This window comes from Echinops telfairi, unplaced genomic scaffold (genome assembly GCF_000313985.2).
Source record: "Echinops telfairi isolate 266 unplaced genomic scaffold, ASM31398v2 ScPeMD7_7;HRSCAF=31, whole genome shotgun sequence".
Lineage (NCBI taxonomy): Eukaryota > Metazoa > Chordata > Mammalia > Afrosoricida > Tenrecidae > Echinops > Echinops telfairi.
Window position 1 is genome coordinate 26923311 of NW_022103904.1, and position 7078 is coordinate 26930388.

At 46.7% G+C, this 7078-nt stretch overlaps 1 pseudogene; it reads left to right on the top strand.

Moving 5' to 3' along the window:
• The first annotated feature begins 2435 nt into the window (after nucleotides 1-2435).
• Nucleotides 2436-5227, top strand: LOC101653053 (annotated as a pseudogene).
• Nucleotides 5228-7078: the final 1851 nt, after the last annotated feature.

Here is a 7078-nt window from a genome sequence, read left to right on the forward strand (position 1 = left end):
GGGGGAAGAGGCCGGTGGTGCCAGTGGTAGCCGCCTAGAAGCATGTGTCTGGCAGGGTCCCACTCCTACACCCCACCCCACCCCAGAGTTTGCTTCTGGTGTGGGAGCAGGGGGATCCCCAAGAAGTATGCTTCTGGCAAAGTCCCACTCCTACACCCAAGCCCCCTCCCAAAGCCTGCTTCTGGCTGGGAGGGAGGTTCCAGGGGGAGGTTCCAGGGGGAGCTCCTCCTTAGCAGGCTTCTGGCCCATCCCATCCTACACAACCCCAGAGGCTGCTGCTGAGGAGGGGTGCTAGGGGGAGCCCCCTAGATGCATGCTTCTAGTGGGATCCCATTCCTACACCACCACCTCACCCCCCGCAGCATAATTCTTGTAGGGGGGTCAGGGGAAGCTCCCAGAAGCATGCTTCTGGCATGGTCCCACTCTTTAAGCCCCCCACATCATTCTTCTGGTGGGGGTGCAAGGGGGAGAATACGAGGGACATGCAAGGGCCCCCCCCAAGCATGCAAGGGGGTGTTCTCCAGAAGCATGCTTCTCTTGGGGTCCCACTGCCACAGCCTTCTCTGTAGGATGCTTTTTCAGGGGATTACAGGGGGAGCCCCACAGAAGCATCCTCCTAGTGGGGTCCTACTCCTACACCCCCTCCCCAGAACGTGCTTCTGGTGGGGGGTTCCAGGGGGAGCTCCTCAGTAGCAGGCTTTTAGCAGGGTCACACTACAACATCCCTTCTCCAGATCCTGCTTCTGGCGTTGGGTGGAGGGGGGAGCCCCCCAGAGACATGCTTCTGGCAGGATTCTGCTCCTACAACCCCCCACCCCAGAGGACGTTTCTGGTATGTGTGGGGGCAACGAGAGCCCTCAGAAGCATTCTTCTGGTGGGGTCCCATTTGTACCTTCACCAGAGCCTGCTTCTGGTGTGGGGTGCCAGGGGAAGCCCCCACCAGAACCTGCTTCTGACTGGGACCCACTCTTACACCTGCCCCAAGCATGTTTCTGGGGGAGGTGCCAGGGGGAGCCCCACAAAAGCATGCTTCTGATGGGTTACCATTCCCACCAGAGGCATGTCTCTCATGAGGGCCTGCCAGGGAGCCCCCCAGAAGCATGCTTTGGTGGTGTTCCACTGCCCCGCCCCTCCAGAGCCTGCTTCTGGCAGGGGTTAGGGGCAGGAGGAGCCCCCAGAAGCACGCTTCTGGCCGGGTGCCACTCCTACATCCCCCGAGAGCCTGCTTGGCGGGGGTGGGATGGGAGGGGGAGAAGAGGGGTATCCCTCCAGAAACATGCTTCTGTCAGGATACCACTCCTACACCTCCCTATAGACTGCTTTTGATAGGGGTGCTAGGGGGAGCCCCCAGAGCTTGTTTCTGGTGGGGTTCCACTCCTACCCGCCCTCACTGAGCAGGCTTTTTTCAGGAGGTGCTAGGGGGAGACCCCAGAATCATACTTCTAGTGGTGTCCAACTTCTACAGCCCCCCAAAGCATGCTATTAGTGGGGGAAGGGTGCCAGGGTTCCCCAAAGAAGCATGCTGTGGCAGGGTCCCACATCTACAACCCCCCAGAGTATGCTACTGGCAGGGGTGGGGTAAGGGAAAGCCCCCTAGAACAGACTTTCTCACAGGTCCAGATCTTCAAGAATGAACAGGTGTTAATTTACAACAGAATTTACTAATGAATTTACTGTAGAGCTGGTTTATCCTTGTTGTTAGGTCCATCAAGTTGGTTCCAGCCCATAGCAACCCTGTGCACAACAGAATGAGACATTGCACTGTCCTGCGCCAACCTCACAACCTCACAATCGTTCCTGTGTCTGAGCCCATCGTTGCCGCCACTGTATCAATCCATCTCTTTGAGGACCTTCCTCTTGTTTGCTGCCCCTCCACTAAAGCATGATGCCCTTCTCCAGGAATTATCTCCTGACAATCTGTCCAAAGTGTGCAAGACAGAGTCTTGCCATCCTTGCCTGAAAGAAGCACTCTGGCCTTACTTCTTCCAACACAGATTGGTTTGCACTGTCAGTCCAGGGTGTTTTCAAGGCCTGCTCTAGCACCACAATCCAAAGGCAGTGATTCTCTTTCGGTCTTCCTTATTCAATGTCCAACTTTCACATGCAAATGAGGCAATGGAAAATGCCTTTTAACAAACTAAGTCTCAACAAACTACGGTACATTTACAGAGTTGATCAATAGCAGACAGTCTTCCACTTCCCTATGTCAACATGGATTTAATTGTTCCAACTCTCCCATTGAGTTGAAGGCAGTGGTAGAGCTAATTTCCTAATTATTTCTCATTTTGTACCAAAATGTGTTAGTCTGGGTGGACTAAAGAAACAAACCCAGAGACACTTATATGTGTATAAGAAAGAGCTTTATGTACAAGAGCAATTGTACATTAAGAAATCAGCCCAGTCCAGTCCAAGTCCATGTGTTCGATATTACCCATATGTCCAGTACCAGTCTATAAATTCCTCTTCAGACTCATGCAACACTTGCAATGCTGAATGCAGGAAGACCACAGGCTGGAAAGTCTTGTGGATCCAGTGGTGGTGGAGGCATCTCAGTGCTGGCAGGGTTCTCCACGTGGTTCCTTCACCTCTGAGGCTTTGACTTCCATCAGCCAGTCTCCATATGGCTTATCAACAAGAATGTCTCTCTGGGAGTGAGCTGTCTCCTGCCTCCAAAATGCAGTCATCAAACTGCGTCATGCTTGACAGGCTAAACTCCACCCCCTCACTCTTAATCCTTTCAAATTGGCAACAGATTATGTAACTACCACCCCAAATCATCATATCACCATGTCTTTGAGTTCAGTGAGTATTTGTGATTCATGCGACAGTGCTATTTCCACTAACTTTCTGCTGCTTATCACCAATCTCCAAGTGATATGATGTGACTTGGAACTTTGCTTCTGATTTTTTCCCCCTGTAATTCTGAAAACCTCCAGTATCATTGGTAATTCAAATGCCTTGTAATTACAAGAAACCGTGAAGTTTCACAATTAATATCTCATGGACCATTTATTAATGTGAGAAAAGCATCGTGATACATTTTCAGGGGAAAAGGACATACAACTCCATAGATGCATAGATTTATACTTCACTACATCTGTGGATTTGTTTAGGTAAGATTTATGTTTGGTGTGTGTTGGACATGTAAAAAGAGAACATAATAGTATTAGAAAGGTGTTTTCTGTGCATGAAAAGGAAATCGACTAATTCTAGAAAGTTCGGCAACTGAGGACTCTGGTAACCCTGAACTTTACAACTGGGGTTACACTCACTGGTACCTTCTGTCAACAGCTCCTGTCACTGCCAAAGAAGTAGTCTTGTCTGAGAAGCCACTGATCTCCAAGGAAACAGACCTTATTGAGCCAACCTTGTGAGATGAACTAAGCAGTCACATTGGCTCTGTGGACTCTGTACCATCAGCTTCCCAATCCATAACAAACACCAATTCAACATGGAAGCGCTGATTCTGGTGACAACCCTGTTGGCACCATCACTGCAACCAACTTGGAACAGCCTCAGGTTCTATACTCTCAGGCGACCTTTTGATCCCTCAAGGAGATCTTTTGAATCTTGACCTTGGTCCCCCAGTCAATGTGCCACAGGTGTCTTCCATGCAGATGGGAGCAGTGGGTCTCTTGGGAGGGGAACTAGATAGTCTGGTTGGGCAGTCCTGCATCCCATCTCCAGTGCCTGCAAAATTTGCTCTTCCACCTGCAGTAGTCTGAATGACCTTTTTGAACTTTCCATAGAAACAGGAGAATATATGACTGCAGTAAAGTCTAAAGGCTTGGAGATTTCAGGAACATTCACTTACCATCAAGGCCACATCTATGTGGAAATGAACTTCACCCACACAGGTTGCAGCACATGACAGACTTTGCCATCCAGTTAAACAAGAATAGTTTGGTGCCATGCCCAGCACACCTCTGACCATCCATATACCACTGATGCCAAACCAGAGCATTGCCGTCTTCCTGCCTCTCAACACCTTAGACAGTCATGAAGATGGAACCTCTGAATAACCTGCAGGTGGTTGTGAAAAATAAAATGGGTGTTGTGGTAGTTATATAATTGTCAATTTAAGGATTAAGCATGTAGGGGTGGAGTCTAGCCTGTCAATCAGGTCATAGCCAATGAGGCTTCTGTGTGGGCATAGCCTTCCTCTAAGAATTCTGGGAATTCCAGTGTTTCCTCCTTGGAGGTGGGAGACTCTCTGCTCACACCCTGGGAGACATAGCAGCTGCCAAGACACATGGGCTCACCCTGATACAGCCCTCAGTGCTGGAGAAGCCATGCAGAGACCCCTGCCAGCACCGAAATGTTTCCAATGCCATTGGATCCAAAGACTTTCTACCCTGTGATCTTCTACATTCAGCGCCATTGCATGTGTTTCGTGAGTCTAAAGAGGACTTTATAGATTGGTATCGGACATATGGGCTAATATTGGACGTATGGACTTGATCTGGACTGGGCTGGGATGTTTTCTCAATGTTCAATTGCTCATATATAAATCTCTTTCTTATACGCATATGTGTGTTTCCATGGATTTGTTTCTCTAGTCTACCCAGACTAACACAGATGTCTTCTACTTCGGCTACCTCATTCCATTCAATATGCTTTTCGTAGAAGATGGCAAAATGGAGTGCCAGGTCGTCTTTGCAACATGGAAGGATGGATATTCCTAATGAAAATTAACTTCAGTTTCAGATAAGGAATGGCATTTAAATGCCAACACTGTTTCCAGCAAATTGCAAAACAGCAATGTTTATGTTATTGCCAAGTAGAATATGGAAGAGCAGAACATGCTGCACCAATCCCTGACGCTCACTAGCGGAAAATGGATTTGGGCCAACCTTTTTCTCCAGCCAGGAAACCCAATTATACACTGCCACTGAAGAACAGAGCTTCCGAAGTCTCTCAGTACATCTATCAGACTTATGACAGCATCTTGAAAAACTAATGGAGGGGTCCAGTGCTCTCCAGCCACCCTGTGTTTGGTGCAAGCCAAAAGCTCTCAACTGGAGGACATTGTGTTGATGTATAGAATCTGAACACAAACACACAGAGGCTACCCACCAAGGTAGTGACTCATGTAACCTGTACTAACATTAGGGCATCACCTGCCGCATATTTTGAAATTCGTGTGAACCTATATAGCCACTGCTTCAACCACTTCCCACTTCTTGTCACCTGCTGCTGCTATCTGGTCCTTACCTGTGGCCTTCTCCATGCTATGCCAATGGTTGGTGTTTTCTACATCCACTTTTGAGTGTTATTTGATATTTTGAAACCAACAGCTCTTTTCAAAAGCAGAAAAGGGGGAAAAAATAAAGTAAGGAAGTGTCCCCGAAAAAAAAAAAGTTTGATTTTGTACTTTAAGTTTTATTTCATCGGTCGATATGGGGACCCCCCAAATCAAATGAATAAGCCCTGCACTGCCAACCAAATGGTTGGTGATTTATACACATCTAGAAGTGTCTTGGAAGCCAGGTTTAGTGAATGCTTCCCAAATCTCTCAGCCTTTAACACAAGAGAAGCAGTTTTACTCTGAGTCAGAATCACCTCTACACAAACTGAAACAACACCTGGTTGGTTTTTATTCTGTTTTTTAATACAATGAGGATATAGAAATCCTGGTGGCACTGTGATTACAGCATTCCATCTAAACTCCAGTTTCTAAGGAGAACAATTAAATTACCTTCCATAAAGATTTACAGTCCAGAAAACCCTATGTAAAGTCCCTCTGAGTTGGAGTAGACTCAATGACAAGGCATGTACGACCTTGTTGTATGATTTGAGTCAGAAAGTGTGTTCTCTCCATTTTGTGGAACGGGCTCAATGGCCCAGAACTGAAAATAGTCAACAGGAAGTGAAAGTTTCCTGTTTTACTAAATTTTGTTCAGCAAGTCAATTAAAGTCTGCAAACAGATTGCCCCGGTCCTGGTCTCGGACATTTTCGGGATGTGACTTTTCTCTCTGCTTCTTGCATGGTCGTAGGTGTCAGTGTCCCCAGACTGCGGGCTGTGAATATGAGAATGGCTGTGCTGACTGAAATGACCATGGGGAAGACATTTCCTCTTTGAAGTCCTCAAGGAGATTGATTGCAACATTGGGCGCAAATACAGCAAACATTGTTAAGACGGTGTGGTGGTGTTAGGTGCCTTGGAGTCGGTTCTGACTCCTATGAACCTGCTTGCAATAGAAGGAAACACTGCCTGGCCCTGTACCCTCCTCACAGTGCTAATGTTTGAGCCCAATTTTTTCAGCCACGTGTCAGTCTATCTCCTGGAGAGTCTTCCTCTCTTCTCCTCTTCCCTCTCCTCCTCCTCCTTTTTGTTTAAAGGACAGTGTAGGAGTAAGCAATGTTTCCTTCTGTTATCCAACATAATGGAATACTTAGATTTTATAGCTCTGCAGTGAGGTTGAGTGCATATATCATTAGAAATTTTGTAAATTGCATGGTAGCATTTTTTCACTTTGGAAGTCTTATGAAGAATTTGTGTTTTCCTTTTTAAGAGACTCCTTGTTCTACAGCTTAGAAATAATAAAATTACCTTTCATAATTACTTCATGCTTATCTTCTTGGTTTAGTTTCATTATGGTTTAGATTCTGCATAATCAGACAGGCTTACAATATACTATACATATTTGGTAACACTCTCATCCTCTCCATTACTGACACAAATAAAATTTGTCATCTGAAAAAAATACTTTGATTAATTTCTCATTGATTTTAATCTCTCATGTAACCCAAGTTATTTTACTGAATGCTATTAGAAAATTATAAGGTCCATCTGAGCAAAGGGGCAGTCTCAGCCATAGCCATTGTGTCTAACCCCTTCTCCACCCCCACTGAGCATAATGTGACATCTCGTCTTCTCAAAATGGTCTCACAGAAACCTTGCCCCCGTCTTCACCATTCCCCTGTGCCACAGGCAATGCGGGGAAAGGTGGACTCCTTTTAGACATCATGACTTAGCTCTGCACCTGAAGATTATTAACATGGGATTCCTTTGTTCTCCCTCTCTCTGACTTTCTTCACCTTCTGTGGCCGCAAGGCCCTCGGTCTCTTCCTCTC